The 8057-nt window shown below is 47.5% G+C and overlaps 1 pseudogene; it reads right to left on the bottom strand.

The window, feature by feature from the left end:
* Positions 1-574: 574 nt before the first annotated feature.
* LOC113620186 (60S ribosomal protein L12 pseudogene) lies at positions 575-1133 on the bottom strand (annotated as a pseudogene).
* Between the last annotated feature and the right edge of the window lie 6924 nt (positions 1134-8057).

The raw sequence follows: 8057 nt of genomic DNA, 5'->3' as shown, positions 1-8057 counted from the left end.
TCCATCTTCCCCTAGAAAAGCACTAACATCATTAACGTGAGATGTCATTTTTTTGTGATTAGCAGTAATCTTTTAATGTTCAAGTACATGTTTTTTTGTTTTGTTTTGTTTTGTTTCAGCAACAACTCCTATATATCCTGGCTCCTCCCTTACCTCTTCAGAGTAGTTCCTCAGAGCTATCTGAGAGGCCATCTCCTGGGCTACAGTCCTCAGTAAGGTCCCTGAATAAAGCATAACTTGCAACTTTTAAGATGTGTGTTTTTCTTCAGTTGACATTGCCCCTACCATGGCTTTGGTGGCCCTGCAGACCACCCTGTGTCTCAGCCACATCCCTCATCTGGTCACTGGCTTAGGTTAGTCAGCCAGCCCATCCCTTACTATGGCAGCCAACTCTCAACTCAGCTGTACCCACATTCTGGAGGATGTGTGGAGATGTCTTGGTCCCTCTTCTGCCACTCTGGGGCTGAAGAGGCCCAGAAGCACTCATGCAGACCCTCTGCCTGATAACCATGCTGTAGTGGTGTTGTTTTAGTTGTCGAATGATCCTTTATTGAAATAACTCCCTTTGCAGCTCTTAAGTAGCTGGGCATTCCACTGTACCACTGTTGAGGTTTATCTATGATGCCATGAGTGTGGTGGCCATCAACACAACAGGCCCCTGGATCTCCTTAATGGTTCCAGAGAGCTCTTTGGCTAATGATTGGTACTACATCTGTCTGGCAATGTTGACAATTCCATCTGCAGTACTATTTCCACTGTGCTTAATGTTCTTCTGCTTCTTTCTGTCCCTCGTGGTCCCTTGAGGGCTTTGATGATCAGGGAAGAGGCAGAAAAGGTCTGGACTATCTGTTCTGAATGGTCAGTTTCACTGTAATCCTCAGACCCTTCCAGGTACCGGCTGCCTTGGCAATGTCTTTACCTACAGTTTTTGGAGACAGACCCAGGGGGCCACTCTTGGGGTCCAGGGCAGATGTGACACCAACGTCCCCATCAGTGCACTCCAGGTTTATGACTTTGATCTCACTGAGGTCGAACTTGGCAGCACAGTGGAGGCGACTGGTGTCTGATGACCCCAACGTGGGACACCTGGAGAAAGTTGCGTCTTGGCATCCTCTGAATGCTGAAAGGCCCATGCCGTACTTTCATTCTCCTCCTTTGTACGTGCTGGCAGGGGCCACTGGTGTGATAGTCCGTTGGCTGAGTCCCATGAGGAGCAGGTTACAGTTTCCCTGTCCTTTCAGGGCTCTTTTCCCTCAGTCTATCTACCACCCATGATCTCAGCCTTGAACGGAGAAGCCAGGATACACATAAGTCATCTTTTCTCCTCCAACCTCTGTCTTGTCTTCTGATAGCACTCTCTTAGTTTGGAAAGGTAAAACAACCCATCTTTTCTGTGCAGCAAGGACACCCCTTATGTCAAACCTCAGTTCTCTGTACCCTTGGCTCAGAGCTCAGGTCTGATCTTCTGACCTTTGATATGTTAATGGGAGTGATAGGAATTTACAAAATCCTTTTCTTTTTCTACAACCTCTGACTTCTAAAGACTGTTTTCATAGAAGCTGAAATTTGAAAGTCAAAAGTTGGATGTGTACATTTTTTTCTTTTTGCATTCCTGCTATAAGAATCTCAAACCTCCCCAAGGCATAGAGATACCACCAATTGATCAGGGGAAAAGTCATTCACAGAGTATAAAAGAGAATAATATATTTAAAATATATTATCCTTATTACATTTTTTTCAGACTTTCCATGATGTCTTTTACCTGTTTACCTATCACCCAAGCTCCCTGACCACCCCTGCCCAAATTGCAAAATGGAATAATACTAATTATTGTTTATTGAATGCTCAGTGTCAGCCAATAACCCTATAGCTGTTCATAGCTCCACTGAAGAGATGAGAAATTGGGGCTTAGAAAGGTGGCTTGTACAATGTAACAGAGCTAATTTGCAGGAAAAAAACTTTAGAAATACCTTTCTATCTTTTTTGCTTTTGCTTACTTTGGCTCAAAAGTCAAGCATTTACTCCAATATGGCAAATGTAAAACTTAAAAAGACAAAAAAGAAAAAAATCCATTAAATAAGTTGGTCCTTAACACACTGCTTAGAAAATAGTAAGCTCTCAAAAGGAGGGCAACAGTTATTATTTATTAATATTATTTCTATTGATGTCCCAGGAGATGAGCATCTTAGTATATACAGATGAAAGTCCATCGTGGTCAAAATGTTGGTACAATTTGATATTTCCACAGCTGAGCAAGAAAGTAGGTGAAGTACTTTGGGAAGGCAGAAGCCCCTGGTTGAGTTGGGAACATGCGGCTGGCCTTCTCCTTTTCTTTAGGCTAAGAATCCGAGAGACCTGGGCTATTGCTCAAGCTTGGCCTACAATGTGGGGAGGCCACGGAAGGTCCTCTTTATGGTTTAGTTTCCTCATCCATAAAATGAGGGGTTTGGGGACTTCCCTGGTGGCCCAGTGGTAAGAATTCGCCTTCCAATGCAGGGGATGCAGGTTTGACCCCTGGTTGGGGAACTAAGATCCCACATGCCGCGGGGCAACTAAACCCGTGAGCGCCAAATGCTGAGCCCACACGCTTCAGCTAGAGAGCCCGTGTGCCGCAAACTACAGAGCCCACATGCTCTGGAGCCCATGTTCCACAACTACAGAACCCACGCGCTCGGAAGCCTGTGAGTCACAACTAGAGAGAAGCCCACACACCACAACGAAGAGACCACATGTTGCAACAAAGATCCAGTGTGCCACAAGAGACCCGACACAGCCAAAAATAACAAAATAAAATAGAAAGGAAAAAAATTAAAAAAGAAAAATAAATAAAATGAGGGGTTTGGAAATCACCAAATGGTTGCTGAGGTTTCTCCTAATATTAGGAATCCTGGGGAAATGACATCCTCAGAGTTGGGAAAGTCTAGACAGCCCCAGAGTGCTGCATTGTCACCCGAACACCAATGTCTCTCTACCTTTTGTCCTCCTCTGATCTCTCCTGTGCTCAACCCCAATTCAGGGGAGGAAGCTGAAAGAATGTGGCGATAGAGAGAGAAAGGGGGGAAGGGCAGCAAGAGGGACAACAAAATGCAGATGATGGAGAGTGTGGGCAAGACAAAAATTACACACATACACTTTTAGAGAAAGGACATGGGGGAAAAGGGAGGAGGAGTCAAAGAATGACCATTTACCTGCTTTTGCTCAGCAAATAAAACAACAGCAGAAACGTACGAAGCCCTCGTTCTAGGCCTGGCACCTTGTTGAATGTGTCACGTGGGTTATCTTATCTCATTTAGTCCTCACACATCTCATTTCCTAGACAGGTGAGAACTAAGGCTTACAAAGTTCATCAATGTGCCCCACATCTCTATCTTAGACCATTCAGGCTACTATACCAAAGTACCATAGACTGGGTAGCTTATACACAACAGAGATCGGTTTCTCACAATTTGGAGGCTAGAAGTCTACCACCAAGGTTCAGGACAGACTATGTTTGATGAAGACTCTCTTCCGGTTGCAGACTGCCTATTCTCACTGTATCGTCACACTACTGAAAGATAGTGAGAGAGCTCTCTGGGGCCCCTTTTATAAGGATACTAATCCCATTCGTGACAGCTTCACCCTCATGATCTAATCAGCTCCCAAATACCCCACCTCCAAATATTATTACATTAGGGGTTAGGGTTTCAACATATGAATTTTGGGGGTCACAAACATTCAGTCCACTGCAATCACTAATGAGTAAGAGGCAGGACTAGGAATTGAACCTCAGTGTCTTTGATTGTAGGGCTGTACTCATAAACACCAGCCCACACTGCTCTCCTCTGTGCTAGGGAATGTCGCTATGTCACTTAAGGCTGACTTAGCATTTAATCTTGATGTCATGGCTGACCTAGCATGATGAGTTCACCACCCAGAGGCAGACAGTCAGGCACCTACCTACACACTCACTCACCCCTTGATGACACTCAAGAAGGCTCAGCAAAGAAAATTCAAAACAGTGAATAATATAAAAGTCTTTTTTTTATTAGATGCCATCGTATAGGGACAACTGTTTCAGCTTCTTAATTAACTCTAGCTTAACTGAATGTTGAAATTAACTCTTGTTCCTTCAGATGTAAGTTCATTGTTTGGACACATTCCCAGATCATTCTCAGATGACCACAGATGCCTGAGGTTTGTTGGGGGATAATATACATATAAATAAGTGGTGACTACCCCTAGCTAACCACATCAAATTTTCTTAGTATCATCCCTATCAGAAAACCAGAGTAAGCCTCATTTTAGGGTACTTCTAAGCTCACCAAGGACCATAAGAATTACAGTAAAAGGTAGAGCTGTGGGCTTCCCTTGTGGCACAGTGGTTGAGAGTCTGCCTGCCGATGCAGGGGACATGGGTTTGTGCCCCGGTCCAGGAAGATGCCACATGCCACGGAGTGGCTGGGCCCGTGAGCCATGGCCGCTGAACCTGCGTGTCCGGAGCCTGTGCTCCGCAATGGGAGAGGCCACAACAGTGAGAGGCCCGCATACCGCAAAAAAAAAAAAAAAAAAAGATAGAGCTGTGATGTGATAGTGTCTCATTAGGGGTCTTTCACATGTGATCATTTCCCTAACATTTCAACTGTGGGATTTGTGAGGAAACTTGGGGAAGTCTGCATCAGATCCCTACCCAAAAGTCTCTGAGGTCCATATACTTTCCCTGGATCTTTCTTTGTTTCATTGTAGGGATATTATACAGATCTTGGAACCACTGAGACTCAGGTTCAAATTCTGCCTCTGTCATTTACTGACTGTGAGGCAGGGGGGCCAATCCCTTGCCCATGGAACTGCAGTAGCTTCTCCTGTCAACAGGAATCACAGCCCAGGTTATTTTATGGATCAGGTAAGCCTGCACACAAAACACACCAGCATAGGACCTGCAGCACAGCAGGTGTTCAGTCACTGTGAATTCTCTTTCTTCCTGTTTCAGTATGTATTACCGTATAACAAACCATCCTGAGGAAGTGGCCCTAAGGACTATGCATGCCCATTTGCCGTGAGAGCTTTAGCTAACTTACTTGAATAACAGCCAGGTGTTTGCTATGGTTCAGCCATCAGGGCTGGGCTCACCTGGAGTCACTAATGCACTCCTGCATCCCCTCAGGAGGCTCAGTTGGTCTCAGATATCCAATATGGCTTCACTCCCATATCAGGCACCTTTGCTAGGATGGCTAGAACAGCTAGGACCTGGCCAGGGTCCTCTCTTTCCACGAGGTCACTCCAGCACAGTGTTTAGCAGGGCCAGCTTCACAGGGTACAACATGTGTAGTCACACAGGGCCCCATACCTAGAAGGGTGCCTGCTTGGTTTAATGCTCTGTTACCACTGCCACTGCCTTGAAATTCTTAATACTTTTCTTTTTTTTTTTTTTTTTTAGCGTTACGCCGGCCTCTCACCGTTGTGGCCTCTCCCGCTTCAGAGCACAGGCTCCAGATGCGCAGGCTCAGCGGCCATGGCCCACGGGCCCAGCCGCTCCGCGGCATGTGGGACCCTCCTGGACCAGGGCACGAACCTGTGACCCCCGCATCAGCAGGCGGACTCCCAACCACTGCGCCACCAGGGAAGCCCGCTTAATACTTTTTAAATAAGAGACCCTGCATTTTCATTTTTACACTGGGTCCTGCAAATTATGTAGCCAGTACTTGTAGCCACATCTCTTTCCCCAAAGGCTCCAGGCTCCAAGAGGGTGAAAGAAGAAGCTGGAAAGCTTCTTAAGACTTAGGCCAGGACTCACACAGTATCACTTCACTGCATTCCACGGGCCAAAGCAACTCACAAGGCCATGCTGACTCAAGGGGAGGAGGAGTAAAGTCTCTGCAGCCATCCACCTCACGGCCGCTTCCTTCCTCCAGCATTCCCATGAACAGTCAGGTCCTGACAGAGCTCGTTTGGTGCTAAGAGGCAGAAACCCACCTAAGCTTCCTCATAGAAAGAGGGATTGACAGTAGAGAGTCAGAAATCTCCCAGAAATAAGGGTAGCCACACTTTAGGAAAGTGGAAATGAGAGTTAGAAACTCAGAGCCTGAGGCTATGCCTTGCCTCTCAGGGATCACGTTGGTTTCCTTGGTGAGTCAGCCGGGATCTGGGGGCCGGGTGGGTGGGTGGGGAGCAGGAACTTGGTCACTCAGAAGAGACAACTGCCCCTTCCAGGGGCTGTAGGCTGGATGGGCTCTCAACAAGGGGCTGTGGATAAGGTGGGCCATATAACCTGATGGAATGCTTGTCTTTATTTATCAACTATTTATGAAGGGCCAATAATTATGAGCAAGACCATGTCTGGGCCTATGGGGATATAATTTGGCCCTAGAGGACCAGCGCCCCTTCTTCTCAGTCACATAAAGGCATTTTTGGCTACCTCTTTTTTTTTTTTTTTGGCGGTACGCGGGCCTCTCACTGTTGTGGCCTCTCCCATTGCAAAGCAACAGGCTCCGGACGCGCAGGCTCAGCGGCCATGGCTCACGGGCCCAGCCGCTCCGCGGCATGCGGGATCTTCCCGGACTGGGGCACGAACCCATGTCCCCTGCATCGGCAGGTGGACTCTCAACCACTGCGCCACCAGGGAGCCCCCGGCTACCTCTTATTGAAGCAGAGGGAGGGGTGGGGATCAGCTTTCTTTTTATTGTTCCTTGGGCCCAGAGGGTCAGTTCTGGTTCTTGCTGGATGGCTCACCTGACCTCAAATGGCAACACCCATCTACAGTGGAGGTTTAGGAGAATGCATTCTCTTACTAAAATGTCAATTAGCCTCACAGAACGGCTGAGTGAAGAACCAGAAATTGTGACTTCATCTGAGTCGACTCTATCCCACTCCAGGGAAGATGGCCAACTTAGGCTCTCAGAAGGAGGGATTCCTACACTGAGAGCCCCATCTCTCTCACACAGCTCTCCTCAGTGTGATCCCCACCCCACCTCTCCCATTTCAGCCCCTTACAGTTCCTTCCTTCACACCCTCATCCAGTGTACTCATCCCTTTCTCAGGAAACCCCATCTACTTCCCCCCATACATACTGCCCTTCCTTGTTCCCCTCTTGGTGCTTTCTTGTAAACTCCGACATTTACAGTCTCCGCTGGTGCTGGGGTTCTCCTATGTCCAGTTTCGTTGGCTCTGAAAGACAAGGTTCCATCTAGCGAGTGGAAGAGACATTGGTGAGGGATCAGATCCCAGTGCAGTTTCCCGCCAGTGACAGCTGTGGGAGAGTATTTTCATTCATTACCTAAAACACAAGCAACTTCAACCAAGTGAACGTTCATATTTCTCAGTGACGACACAATCTAGTTTTATTTGAAGAAATGATATTTTTCTTTATTAATCTGACTTTGACTAGCTCCTTGTTAGCAGTAAACTTGGCATTATTTAGTTGGAGAATTAAAATTTTCTGGTGTCTAGTCTACATGATAAGAATCACCACAAGAACTATGAACAGGTCTGTCTTAATTACCCAGGACGGCTAGTGTCTACTTGGATAAGAACTTCCGGATCGTCAATCTCTCCACTGATAAAAAAGGATAGCTCCTGGGGCTTCCCTGGTGGCGCAGTGGTTGAGAGTCTGCCTGCCAGTGCAGGAGACACGGGTCCGTGCCCCGGTCCGGGAGGATCCCACATGCCGCGGAGCGGCTGGGCCCGTGAGCCATGGCCACTGAGCCTGCGCCTCCGGGAGAGGCCCCAACAGTGAGAGGCCCGCGTAACGCAAAAAACAAACAAACAAACAAACAAACAAACAAAAAAGGATAGCTCCTGGCCTCAAGGAACTTCCAATCAAGTGGAGCGGACAGTCTTACACTCAGATAAAACCAAAGAGTGAGGGGCCGATGAGAGATGGGCGGGAAAGGGAGGAAAGTTTCAAGAAGCAAGAGTGAGACGGGGATTAGCTTGCAGCTAGGTTCCAAGTGGGAGCTCAGGTGTAAAGGAGGGCGGGGACCCTTTCAAACTGCAGCCATAGCTGTGTGCACACAGATGACCCCACTGGAGTGGAGGTGTTCTCTCCGGGCAGGGGGCTGGGTCTTGTTTCCTCATCTGCAGGA

Source organism: Aethalodelphis obliquidens, unplaced genomic scaffold, assembly GCF_003676395.1.
Source record: "Aethalodelphis obliquidens isolate GAN/ISIS:26980383/991018 unplaced genomic scaffold, ASM367639v1 scaffold7, whole genome shotgun sequence".
NCBI classification, from domain to species: Eukaryota; Metazoa; Chordata; class Mammalia; order Artiodactyla; family Delphinidae; genus Aethalodelphis; species Aethalodelphis obliquidens.
This window is presented reverse-complemented; position numbering and strand designations above follow the sequence as displayed.